The 12,611-nt window shown below is 48.9% G+C and overlaps 15 non-coding genes across 15 annotated transcripts; all 15 read right to left on the bottom strand.

Moving 5' to 3' along the window:
* Positions 1-118: 118 nt before the first annotated feature.
* Positions 119-190, bottom strand: trnad-guc (transfer RNA aspartic acid (anticodon GUC)). Its single transcript has one exon. It is a non-coding gene; the product is annotated as a tRNA-Asp (tRNA).
* Positions 191-514: 324 nt separating this feature from the next.
* Positions 515-585, bottom strand: trnag-gcc (transfer RNA glycine (anticodon GCC)). The gene has a single exon. It is a non-coding gene; the product is annotated as a tRNA-Gly (tRNA).
* Positions 586-1,413: 828 nt separating this feature from the next.
* Positions 1,414-1,485, bottom strand: trnad-guc (transfer RNA aspartic acid (anticodon GUC)). Its single transcript has one exon. It is a non-coding gene; the product is annotated as a tRNA-Asp (tRNA).
* Positions 1,486-2,372: 887 nt separating this feature from the next.
* Positions 2,373-2,444, bottom strand: trnad-guc (transfer RNA aspartic acid (anticodon GUC)). The gene has a single exon. It is a non-coding gene; the product is annotated as a tRNA-Asp (tRNA).
* Positions 2,445-3,331: 887 nt separating this feature from the next.
* Positions 3,332-3,403, bottom strand: trnad-guc (transfer RNA aspartic acid (anticodon GUC)). Its single transcript has one exon. It is a non-coding gene; the product is annotated as a tRNA-Asp (tRNA).
* Positions 3,404-4,290: 887 nt separating this feature from the next.
* trnad-guc (transfer RNA aspartic acid (anticodon GUC)) lies at positions 4,291-4,362 on the bottom strand. Its single transcript has one exon. It is a non-coding gene; the product is annotated as a tRNA-Asp (tRNA).
* A 324-nt stretch (positions 4,363-4,686) lies between these two features.
* On the bottom strand, positions 4,687-4,757 carry trnag-gcc (transfer RNA glycine (anticodon GCC)). The gene has a single exon. It is a non-coding gene; the product is annotated as a tRNA-Gly (tRNA).
* Positions 4,758-5,592: 835 nt separating this feature from the next.
* trnad-guc (transfer RNA aspartic acid (anticodon GUC)) lies at positions 5,593-5,664 on the bottom strand. Its single transcript has one exon. It is a non-coding gene; the product is annotated as a tRNA-Asp (tRNA).
* Positions 5,665-6,551: 887 nt separating this feature from the next.
* Positions 6,552-6,623, bottom strand: trnad-guc (transfer RNA aspartic acid (anticodon GUC)). Its single transcript has one exon. It is a non-coding gene; the product is annotated as a tRNA-Asp (tRNA).
* An 888-nt stretch (positions 6,624-7,511) lies between these two features.
* On the bottom strand, positions 7,512-7,583 carry trnad-guc (transfer RNA aspartic acid (anticodon GUC)). The gene has a single exon. It is a non-coding gene; the product is annotated as a tRNA-Asp (tRNA).
* Positions 7,584-7,907: 324 nt separating this feature from the next.
* On the bottom strand, positions 7,908-7,978 carry trnag-gcc (transfer RNA glycine (anticodon GCC)). Its single transcript has one exon. It is a non-coding gene; the product is annotated as a tRNA-Gly (tRNA).
* A 2,200-nt stretch (positions 7,979-10,178) lies between these two features.
* Positions 10,179-10,250, bottom strand: trnad-guc (transfer RNA aspartic acid (anticodon GUC)). Its single transcript has one exon. It is a non-coding gene; the product is annotated as a tRNA-Asp (tRNA).
* Positions 10,251-10,574: 324 nt separating this feature from the next.
* Positions 10,575-10,645, bottom strand: trnag-gcc (transfer RNA glycine (anticodon GCC)). The gene has a single exon. It is a non-coding gene; the product is annotated as a tRNA-Gly (tRNA).
* An 845-nt stretch (positions 10,646-11,490) lies between these two features.
* trnad-guc (transfer RNA aspartic acid (anticodon GUC)) lies at positions 11,491-11,562 on the bottom strand. Its single transcript has one exon. It is a non-coding gene; the product is annotated as a tRNA-Asp (tRNA).
* Positions 11,563-11,886: 324 nt separating this feature from the next.
* trnag-gcc (transfer RNA glycine (anticodon GCC)) lies at positions 11,887-11,957 on the bottom strand. Its single transcript has one exon. It is a non-coding gene; the product is annotated as a tRNA-Gly (tRNA).
* Between the last annotated feature and the right edge of the window lie 654 nt (positions 11,958-12,611).

The following is a 12,611-nucleotide window of genomic DNA, read 5'->3' on the forward strand; positions in this document are numbered from 1 at the left end:
ATCGAACCGAGGTCTCCCATTTGAAAGCCATGAGCTCTGCTGGTTCACTTTTAAACGGCGCTGTCCATCATGGTAAGCAGTACTTTTGTTCAACTGGTAAAGACAGAATAACATAAGACTCCCCGTCGGGGAATCGAACCCCGGTCTTCCGCGTGACAGGCGGAGATACTGTCCACTATACTAACGAGGACTGCAGGACTTCCACGGCGTGTAAGGCGAACGTGATCACCACAACACTACAGAAACTGACGTCGCCTTTTGGCTGAGAACATGGCACTGGGAAATGCAACATTGTACACTAAGCCCATGGGCCACTTCCTTTGGAGGAGCTAAATTCAAATGATCCAAATGTGTGTCACCTTTAGGAAATCATAAAGGAGCCCTGTCATATTTCTTGACAGCATACAGCAGTGTTCCTGTAGTGCAGGAGTGTTAGTTTCACAAGTACAAGGCCTCCACAGGCTTGCGAGGGGGACGATGTGAACGCTGCCATAAGACAACTCAAAGCTGCTTTTGCATTGGCCGGGAATCGAACCCGGACCTCCCGCGTGGCAGGCGAGAATTCTTCCACTGAACCACCAATGCTTCCGCTCTGCCAAGCGACTGATGTCCCCGCAGCACGGCGCCTGATCTTCTGCATGTCCAAGTTGGTATTCATAGTCTTCAGTCCTCACTCCTTGAGTATCTTTTTGCCGGTCATAGACATACCGGCTCAAACGTAAGTTGAGACTGACTTTAGCTCTGCGGGAAAAGACCAATTCAGCGCTCTTATTCATCTGAATAAGGCTTTTTACATTCCAGAGTGTGTATTGATTGTTTGTTGCATCATTTAAAGTGTTTAATTCAGCTTTCGTTTATATTTTCTTTTTCACAAGGTCCGGCACGGCTCATTAACACCGCTTTTGTCCGGCTAAGAGAAAGCCTACAGAACTTTGCATTCCCAGGCGTCCTCCCATCCAAGTACTGACCAAGCCCCGCCCCGCCTAGTTTCCGAGACTGGGGAGGGCACTCGCAGGATGGTGTGGCGGTAGGCGGCAGGCAGCAGGCAGCAGGCAGCAGACCTTATTGATGGTTCTTGATGGTGACTGACACTACAGACACTGGCTTGTCCTAGCTCCAAAGTGAGTCCTTTATTTTTTGCAAGTCTGTGCAATCGCCTGTGCTGCACTTTATATATATTTCAGACTGTGCATTTGTTGCGTTTTCCATATTCAAAGTCAATTACTCTACTTCCTGTTTGTGTTTTCTTTGTAGGAAATCCGCAGGAGCTTTCGGCCCACGGGCTCGGGGTGAGAATCGATCCGAGGTCTCCCATTTGAAAGCCGTGAGCTCTGCTGGTTCACTTTTAAACGGCGCTGTCCATCATGGTAAGCAGTACTTTTGTTCAACTGGTAAAGACAGAATAACATAAGACTCCCCGTCGGGGAATCGAACCCCGGTCTTCCGCGTGACAGGCGGAGATACTGTCCACTATACTAACGAGGACTGCAGGACTTCGTTGGAGTGTAAGGTGAACGTGATCACCACAACACTACGGAAAATGACGTCGCCTTTTGGCTGAGAACATGGCACTGGGAAATGCAACATTGTACACTAAGCCCATGGGGCACTTCCTTTGGAGGAGCTAAATGCGGAGATACTGTCCACTATACTAACGAGGACTGCAGGACTTCGTTGGAGTGTAAGGCGAACGTGATCACCACAACACTACAGAAACTGACGTCGCCTTTTGGCTGAGAACATGGCACTGGGAAATGCAACATTGTACACTAAGCCCATGGGGCACTTCCTTTGGAGGAGCTAAATGCGGAGATACTGTCCACTATACTAACGAGGACTGCAGGACTTCCTCGGCGTGTAAGGCGAACATGATCACCACATCACTACAGAAACTGACGTCGCCTTTTGGCTGAGAACATGGCACTGGGAAATGCAACATTGTACACTAAGCCCATGGGCCACTTCCTTTGGAGGAGCTAAATGGGGAGATACTGTCCACTATACTAACGAGGACTGCAGGACTTTTTTGGCGTGTAAGGCGAACATGATCACCACTGCACTGGTTTGTCCTAGCTCCAAAGTGAGTCCTTTGTTTTTTGCGAGTCTGTGCAATCGCCTGTGCTGCACTTTATATATATTTCAGACTGTGCATTTGTTGCGTTTTCCATATTCAAAGTCAATTACTCTACTTCCCGTTTGTGTTTTCTTTGTAGGAAATCTGCAGGAGCTTTCGGCCCACGGGCTCGGGGTGGGAATCGAACCGAGGTCTCCCATTTGAAAGCCGTGAGCTCTGCTGGTTCACTTTTAAACGGCGCTGTCCATCATGGTAAGCAGTACTTTTGTTCAACTGGTAAAGACAGAATAACATAAGACTCCCCGTCGGGGAATCGAACCCCGGTCTTCCGCGTGACAGGCGGAGATACTGTCCACTATACTAACGAGGACTGCAGGACTTCGTTGGAGTGTAAGGCGAACGTGATCACCACAACACTACAGAAACTGACGTCGCCTTTTGGCTGAGAACATGGCACTGGGAAATGCAACATTGTACACTAAGCCCATGGGGCACTTCCTTTGGAGGAGCTAAATGCGGAGATACTGTCCACTATACTAACGAGGACTGCAGGACTTCGTTGGAGTGTAAGGCGAACGTGATCACCACAACACTACAGAAACTGACGTCGCCTTTTGGCTGAGAACATGGCACTGGGAAATGCAACATTGTACACTAAGCCCATGGGGCACTTCCTTTGGAGGAGCTAAATGCGGAGATACTGTCCACTATACTAACGAGGACTGCAGGACTTCCTCGGCGTGTAAGGCGAACATGATCACCACATCACTACAGAAACTGACGTCGCCTTTTGGCTGAGAACATGGCACTGGGAAATGCAACATTGTACACTAAGCCCATGGGCCACTTCCTTTGGAGGAGCTAAATGGGGAGATACTGTCCACTATACTAACGAGGACTGCAGGACTTTTTTGGCGTGTAAGGCGAACATGATCACCACTGCACTGGTTTGTCCTAGCTCCAAAGTGAGTCCTTTGTTTTTTGCGAGTCTGTGCAATCGCCTGTGCTGCACTTTATATATATTTCAGACTGTGCATTTGTTGCGTTTTCCATATTCAAAGTCAATTACTCTACTTCCCGTTTGTGTTTTCTTTGTAGGAAATCTGCAGGAGCTTTCGGCCCACGGGCTCGGGGTGGGAATCGAACCGAGGTCTCCCATTTGAAAGCCGTGAGCTCTGCTGGTTCACTTTTAAACGGCGCTGTCCATCATGGTAAGCAGTACTTTTGTTCAACTGGTAAAGACAGAATAACATAAGACTCCCCGTCGGGGAATCGAACCCCGGTCTTCCGCGTGACAGGCGGAGATACTGTCCACTATACTAACGAGGACTGCAGGACTTCGTTGGAGTGTAAGGCGAACGTGATCACCACAACACTACAGAAACTGACGTCGCCTTTTGGCTGAGAACATGGCACTGGGAAATGCAACATTGTACACTAAGCCCATGGGGCACTTCCTTTGGAGGAGCTAAATGCGGAGATACTGTCCACTATACTAACGAGGACTGCAGGACTTCGTTGGAGTGTAAGGCGAACGTGATCACCACAACACTACAGAAACTGACGTCGCCTTTTGGCTGAGAACATGGCACTGGGAAATGCAACATTGTACACTAAGCCCATGGGGCACTTCCTTTGTAGGAGCTAAATGCGGAGATACTGTCCACTATACTAACGAGGACTGCAGGACTTCCTCGGTGTGTAAGGCGAACATGATCACCACATCACTACAGAAACTGACGTCGCCTTTTGGCTGAGAACATGGCACTGGGAAATGCAACATTGTACACTAAGCCCATGGGCCACTTCCTTTGGAGGAGCTAAATGGGGAGATACTGTCCACTATACTAACGAGGACTGCAGGACTTTTTTGGCGTGTAAGGCGAACATGATCACCACTGCACTGGTTTGTCCTAGCTCCAAAGTGAGTCCTTTGTTTTTTGCGAGTCTGTGCAATCGCCTGTGCTGCACTTTATATATATTTCAGACTGTGCATTTGTTGCGTTTTCCATATTCAAAGTCAATTACTCTACTTCCCGTTTGTGTTTTCTTTGTAGGAAATCCGCAGGAGCTTTCGGCCCACGGGCTCGGGGTGGGAATCGAACCGAGGTCTCCCATTTGAAAGCCATGAGCTCTGCTGGTTCACTTTTAAACGGCGCTGTCCATCATGGTAAGCAGTACTTTTGTTCAACTGGTAAAGACAGAATAACATAAGACTCCCCGTCGGGGAATCGAACCCCGGTCTTCCGCGTGACAGGCGGAGATACTGTCCACTATACTAACGAGGACTGCAGGACTTCCACGGCGTGTAAGGCGAACGTGATCACCACAACACTACAGAAACTGACGTCGCCTTTTGGCTGAGAACATGGCACTGGGAAATGCAACATTGTACACTAAGCCCATGGGCCACTTCCTTTGGAGGAGCTAAATTCAAATGATCCAAATGTGTGTCACCTTTAGGAAATCATAAAGGAGCCCTGTCATATTTCTTGACAGCATACAGCAGTGTTCCTGTAGTGCAGGAGTGTTAGTTTCACAAGTACAAGGCCTCCACAGGCTTGCGAGGGGGACGATGTGAACGCTGCCATAAGACAACTCAAAGCTGCTTTTGCATTGGCCGGGAATCGAACCCGGACCTCCCGCGTGGCAGGCGAGAATTCTTCCACTGAACCACCAATGCTTCCGCTCTGCCAAGCGACTGATGTCCCCGCAGCACGGCGCCTGATCTTCTGCATGTCCATGTTGGTATTCATAGTCTTCAGTCCTCACTCCTTGAGTATCTCTTTGCCGGTCATAGACATACCGGCTCAAACGTAAGTTGAGACTGACTTTAGCTCTGCGGGAAAAGACCAATTCAGCGCTCTTATTCATCTGAATAAGGCTTTTTACATTCCAGAGTGTGTATTGATTGTTTGTTGCATCATTTAAAGTGTTTAATTCAGCTTTCGTTTATATTTTCTTTTTAACAAGGTCCGGCACGGCTCATTAACACCGCTTTTGTCCGGCTAAGAGAAAGCCTACAGAACTTTGCATTCCCAGGCGTCCTCCCATCCAAGTACTGACCAAGCCCCGCCCCGCCTAGTTTCCGAGACTGGGGAGGGCACTCGCAGGATGGTGTGGCGGTAGGCGGCAGGCAGCAGGCAGCAGGCAGCAGGCAGCAGACCTTATTGATGGTTCTTGATGGTGACTGACACTACAGACACTGGCTTGTCCTAGCTCCAAAGTGAGTCCTTTGTTTTTTGCAAGTCTGTGCAATCGCCTGTGCTGCACTTGATATATATTTCAGACTGTGCATTTGTTGCGTTTTCCATATTCAAAGTCAATTACTCTACTTCCTGTTTGTGTTTTCTTTGTAGGAAATCCGCAGGAGCTTTCGGCCCACGGGCTCGGGGTGAGAATCGATCCGAGGTCTCCCATTTGAAAGCCGTGAGCTCTGCTGGTTCACTTTTAAACGGCGCTGTCCATCATGGTAAGCAGTACTTTTGTTCAACTGGTAAAGACAGAATAACATAAGACTCCCCGTCGGGGAATCGAACCCCGGTCTTCCGCGTGACAGGCGGAGATACTGTCCACTATACTAACGAGGACTGCAGGACTTCGTTGGAGTGTAAGGTGAACGTGATCACCACAACACTACGGAAAATGACGTCGCCTTTTGGCTGAGAACATGGCACTGGGAAATGCAACATTGTACACTAAGCCCATGGGGCACTTCCTTTGGAGGAGCTAAATGCGGAGATACTGTCCACTATACTAACGAGGACTGCAGGACTTCGTTGGAGTGTAAGGCGAACGTGATCACCACAACACTACAGAAACTGACGTCGCCTTTTGGCTGAGAACATGGCACTGGGAAATGCAACATTGTACACTAAGCCCATGGGGCACTTCCTTTGGAGGAGCTAAATGCGGAGATACTGTCCACTATACTAACGAGGACTGCAGGACTTCCTCGGCGTGTAAGGCGAACATGATCACCACATCACTACAGAAACTGACGTCGCCTTTTGGCTGAGAACATGGCACTGGGAAATGCAACATTGTACACTAAGCCCATGGGCCACTTCCTTTGGAGGAGCTAAATGGGGAGATACTGTCCACTATACTAACGAGGACTGCAGGACTTTTTTGGCGTGTAAGGCGAACATGATCACCACTGCACTGGTTTGTCCTAGCTCCAAAGTGAGTCCTTTGTTTTTTGCGAGTCTGTGCAATCGCCTGTGCTGCACTTTATATATATTTCAGACTGTGCATTTGTTGCGTTTTCCATATTCAAAGTCAATTACTCTACTTCCCGTTTGTGTTTTCTTTGTAGGAAATCTGCAGGAGCTTTCGGCCCACGGGCTCGGGGTGGGAATCGAACCGAGGTCTCCCATTTGAAAGCCGTGAGCTCTGCTGGTTCACTTTTAAACGGCGCTGTCCATCATGGTAAGCAGTACTTTTGTTCAACTGGTAAAGACAGAATAACATAACACTCCCCGTCGGGGAATCGAACCCCGGTCTTCCGCGTGACAGGCGGAGATACTGTCCACTATACTAACGAGGACTGCAGGACTTCGTTGGAGTGTAAGGCGAACGTGATCACCACAACACTACAGAAACTGACGTCGCCTTTTGGCTGAGAACATGGCACTGGGAAATGCAACATTGTACACTAAGCCCATGGGGCACTTCCTTTGGAGGAGCTAAATGCGGAGATACTGTCCACTATACTAACGAGGACTGCAGGACTTCGTTGGAGTGTAAGGCGAACGTGATCACCACAACACTACAGAAACTGACGTCGCCTTTTGGCTGAGAACATGGCACTGGGAAATGCAACATTGTACACTAAGCCCATGGGGCACTTCCTTTGGAGGAGCTAAATGCGGAGATACTGTCCACTATACTAACGAGGACTGCAGGACTTCCTCGGTGTGTAAGGCGAACATGATCACCACATCACTACAGAAACTGACGTCGCCTTTTGGCTGAGAACATGGCACTGGGAAATGCAACATTGTACACTAAGCCCATGGGCCACTTCCTTTGGAGGAGCTAAATGGGGAGATACTGTCCACTATACTAACGAGGACTGCAGGACTTTTTTGGCGTGTAAGGCGAACATGATCACCACTGCACTGGTTTGTCCTAGCTCCAAAGTGAGTCCTTTGTTTTTTGCGAGTCTGTGCAATCGCCTGTGCTGCACTTTATATATATTTCAGACTGTGCATTTGTTGCGTTTTCCATATTCAAAGTCAATTACTCTACTTCCCGTTTGTGTTTTCTTTGTAGGAAATCTGCAGGAGCTTTCGGCCCACGGGCTCGGGGTGGGAATCGAACCGAGGTCTCCCATTTGAAAGCCGTGAGCTCTGCTGGTTCACTTTTAAATTGGCGCTGTCCATCATGGTAAGCAGTACTTTTGTTCAACTGGTAAAGACAGAATAACATAAGACTCCCCGTCGGGGAATCGAACCCCGGTCTTCCGCGTGACAGGCGGAGATACTGTCCACTATACTAACGAGGACTGCAGGACTTCCTCGGCGTGTAAGGCGAACGTGATCACCACAACACTACAGAAACTGACGTCGCCTTTTGGCTGAGAACATGGCACTGGGAAATGCAACATTGTACACTAAGCCCATGGGCCACTTCCTTTGGAGGAGCTAAATTCAAATGATCCAAATGTGTGTCACCTTTAGGAAATCATAAAGGAGCCCTGTCATATTTCTTGACAGCATACAGCAGTGTTCCTGTAGTGCAGGAGTGTTAGTTTCACAAGTACAAGGCCTCCACAGGCTTGCGAGGGGGACGATGTGAACGCTGCCATAAGACAACTCAAAGCTGCTTTTGCATTGGCCGGGAATCGAACCCGGACCTCCCGCGTGGCAGGCGAGAATTCTTCCACTGAACCACCAATGCTTCCGTCCTGCCAAGCGACTGATGTCCCCGCAGCACGGCGCCTGATCTTCTGCATGTCCAAGTTGGTATTCATAGTCTTCAGTCCTCACTCCTTGAGTATCTCTTTGCCGGTCATAGACATACCGGCTCAAACGTAAGTTGAGACTGACTTTAGCTCTGCGGGAAAAGACCAATTCAGCGCTCTTATTCATCTGAATAAGGCTTTTTACATTCCAGAGTGTGTATTGATTGTTTGTTGCATCATTTAAAGTGTTTAATTCAGCTTTCGTTTATATTTTCTTTTTAACAAGGTCCGGCACGGCTCATTAACACCGCTTTTGTCCGGCTAAGAGAAAGCCTACAGAACTTTGCATTCCCAGGCGTCCTCCCATCCAAGTACTGACCAAGCCCCGCCCCGCCTAGCTTCCGAGACTGGGGAGGGCACTCGCAGGATGGTGTGGCGGTAGGCGGCAGGCAGCAGGCAGAATAAGGCAGCAGGCAGCAGGCAGCATACCTTATTGATGGTTCTTGATGGTGACTGACACTACAGACACTGGTTTGTCCTAGCTCCAAAGTGAGTCCTTTGTTTTTTGCGAGTCTGTGCAATCGCCTGTGCTGCACTTTATATATATTTCAGACTGTGCATTTGTTGCGTTTTCCATATTCAAAGTCAATTACTCTACTTCCTGTTTGTGTTTTCTTTGTAGGAAATCCGCAGGAGCTTTCGGCCCACGGGCTCGGGGTGGGAATCGAACCGAGGTCTCCCATTTGAAAGCCGTGAGCTCTGCTGGTTCACTTTTAAACGGCGCTGTCCATCATGGTAAGCAGTACTTTTGTTCAACTGGTAAAGACAGAATAACATAAGACTCCCCGACGGGGAATCGAACCCCGGTCTTCCGCGTGACAGGCGGAGATACTGTCCACTATACTAACGAGGACTGCAGGACTTCCACGGCGTGTAAGGCGAACGTGATCACCACAACACTACAGAAACTGACGTCGCCTTTTGGCTGAGAACATGGCACTGGGAAATGCAACATTGTACACTAAGCCCATGGGCCACTTCCTTTGGAGGAGCTAAATTCAAATGATCCAAATGTGTGTCACCTTTAGGAAATCATAAAGGAGCCCTGTCATATTTCTTGACAGCATACAGCAGTGTTCCTGTAGTGCAGGAGTGTTAGTTTCACAAGTACAAGGCCTCCACAGGCTTGCGAGGGGGACGATGTGAACGCTGCCATAAGACAACTCAAAGCTGCTTTTGCATTGGCCGGGAATCGAACCCGGACCTCCCGCGTGGCAGGCGGAGATACTGTCCACTATACTAACGAGTACTGCAGGACTTCGTTGGAGTGTAAGGTGAACGTGATCACCACAACACTACAGAAAATGACGTCGCCTTTTGGCTGAGAACATGGCACTGGGAAATGCAACATTGTACACTAAGCCCATGGGGCACTTCCTTTGGAGGAGCTAAATGCGGAGATACTGTCCACTATACTAACGAGGACTGCAGGACTTCGTTGGAGTGTAAGGCGAACGTGATCACCACAACACTACAGAAACTGACGTCGCCTTTTGGCTGAGAACATGGCACTGGGAAATGCAACATTGTACACTAAGCCCATGGGGCACTTCCTTTGGAGGAGCTAAATGCGGAGATACTGTCCACTATACTAACGAGGACTGCAGGACTTCCTCGGCGTGTAAGGCGAACATGATCACCACATCACTACAGAAACTGACGTCGCCTTTTGGCTGAGAACATGGCACTGGGAAATGCAACATTGTACACTAAGCCCATGGGCCACTTCCTTTGGAGGAGCTAAATGGGGAGATACTGTCCACTATACTAACGAGGACTGCAGGACTTTTTTGGCGTGTAAGGCGAACATGATCACCACTGCACTGGTTTGTCCTAGCTCCAAAGTGAGTCCTTTGTTTTTTGCGAGTCTGTGCAATCGCCTGTGCTGCACTTTATATATATTTCAGACTGTGCATTTGTTGCGTTTTCCATATTCAAAGTCAATTACTCTACTTCCTGTTTGTGTTTTCTTTGTAGGAAATCCGCAGGAGCTTTCGGCCCACGGGCTCGGGGTGGGAATCGAACCGAGGTCTCCCATTTGAAAGCCGTGAGCTCTGCTGGTTCACTTTTAAACGGCGCTGTCCATCATGGTAAGCAGTACTTTTGTTCAACTGGTAAAGACAGAATAACATAAGACTCCCCGTCGGGGAATCGAACCCCGGTCTTCCGCGTGACAGGCGGAGATACTGTCCACTATACTAACGAGGACTGCAGGACTTCCACGGCGTGTAAGGCGAACGTGATCACCACAACACTACAGAAACTGACGTCACCTTTTGGCTGAGAACATGGCACTGGGAAATGCAACATTGTACACTAAGCCCATGGGCCACTTCCTTTGGAGGAGCTAAATTCAAATGATCCAAATGTGTGTCACCTTTAGGAAATCATAAAGGAGCCCTGTCATATTTCTTGACAGCATACAGCAGTGTTCCTGTAGTGCAGGAGTGTTAGTTTCACAAGTACAAGGCCTCCACAGGCTTGCGAGGGGGACGATGTGAACGCTGCCATAAGACAACTCAAAGCTGCTTTTGCATTGGCCGGGAATCGAACCCGGACCTCCCGCGTGGCAGGCGAGAATTCTTCCACTGAACCACCAATGCTTCCGCTCTGCCAAGCGACTGATGTCCCCGCAGCACGGCGCCTGATCTTCTGCATGTCCATGTTGGTATTCATAGTCTTCAGTCCTCACTCCTTGAGTATCTCTTTGCCGGTCATAGACATACCGGCTCAAACGTAAGTTGAGACTGACTTTAGCTCTGCGGGAAAAGACCAATTCAGCGCTCTTATTCATCTGAATAAGGCTTTTTACATTCCAGAGTGTGTATTGATTGTTTGTTGCATCATTTAAAGTGTTTAATTCAGCTTTCGTTTATATTTTCTTTTTAACAAGGTCCGGCACGGCTCATTAACACCGCTTTTGTCCGGCTAAGAGAAAGCCTACAGAACTTTGCATTCCCAGGCGTCCTCCCATCCAAGTACTGACCAAGCCCCGCCCCGCCTAGCTTCCGAGACTGGGGAGGGCACTCGCAGGATGGTGTGGCGGTAGGCGGCAGGCAGCAGGCAGAATAAGGCAGCAGGCAGCAGGCAGCATACCTTATTGATGGTTCTTGATGGTGACTGACACTACAGACACTGGTTTGTCCTAGCTCCAAAGTGAGTCCTTTGTTTTTTGCGAGTCTGTGCAATCGCCTGTGCTGCACTTTATATATATTTCAGACTGTGCATTTGTTGCGTTTTCCATATTCAAAGTCAATTACTCTACTTCCTGTTTGTGTTTTCTTTGTAGGAAATCCGCAGGAGCTTTCGGCCCACGGGCTCGGGGTGGGAATCGAACCGAGGTCTCCCATTTGAAAGCGGTGAGCTCTGCTGGTTCACTTTTAAACGGCGCTGTCCATCATGGTAAGCAGTACTTTTGTTCAACTGGTAAAGACAGAATAACATAAGACTCCCCGTCGGGGAATCGAACCCCGGTCTTCCGCGTGACAGGCGGAGATACTGTCCACTATACTAACGAGGACTGCAGGACTTCCACGGCGTGTAAGGCGAACGTGATCACCACAACACTACAGAAACTGACGTCACCTTTTGGCTGAGAACATGGCACTGGGAAATGCAACATTGTACACTAAGCCCATGGGCCACTTCCTTTGGAGGAGCTAAATTCAAATGATCCAAATGTGTGTCACCTTTAGGAAATCATAAAGGAGCCCTGTCATATTTCTTGACAGCATACAGCAGTGTTCCTGTAGTGCAGGAGTGTTAGTTTCACAAGTACAAGGCCTCCACAGGCTTGCGAGGGGGACGATGTGAACGCTGCCATAAGACAACTCAAAGCTGCTTTTGCATTGGCCGGGAATCGAACCCGGACCTCCCGCGTGGCAGGCGAGAATTCTTCCACTGAACCACCAATGCTTCCGCTCTGCCAAGCGACTGATGTCCCCGCAGCACGGCGCCTGATCTTCTGCATGTCCATGTTGGTATTCATAGTCTTCAGTCCTCACTCCTTGAGTATCTCTTTGCCGGTCATAGACATACCGGCTCAAACGTAAGTTGAGACTGACTTTAGCTCTGCGGGAAAAGACCAATTCAGCGCTCTTATTCATCTGAATAAGGCTTTTTACATTCCAGAGTGTGTATTGATTGTTTGTTGCATCATTTAAAGTGTTTAATTCAGCTTTCGTTTATATTTTCTTTTTAACAAGGTCCGGCACGGCTCATTAACACCGCTTTTGTCCGGCTAAGAGAAAGCCTACAGAACTTTGCATTCCCAGGCGTCCTCCCATCCAAGTACTGACCAAGCCCCGCCCCGCCTAGCTTCCGAGACTGGGGAGGGCACTCGCAGGATGGTGTGGCGGTAGGCGGCAGGCAGCAGGCAGAATAAGGCAGCAGGCAGCAGGCAGCATACCTTATTGATGGTTCTTGATGGTGACTGACACTACAGACACTGGTTTGTCCTAGCTCCAAAGTGAGTCCTTTGTTTTTTGCGAGTCTGTGCAATCGCCTGTGCTGCACTTTATATATATTTCAGACTGTGCATTTGTTGCGTTTTCCATATTCAAAGTCAAT

This window comes from Mastacembelus armatus, chromosome 6 (genome assembly GCF_900324485.2).
Source record: "Mastacembelus armatus chromosome 6, fMasArm1.2, whole genome shotgun sequence".
In the NCBI taxonomy this organism is placed as follows: Eukaryota; Metazoa; Chordata; class Actinopteri; order Synbranchiformes; family Mastacembelidae; genus Mastacembelus; species Mastacembelus armatus.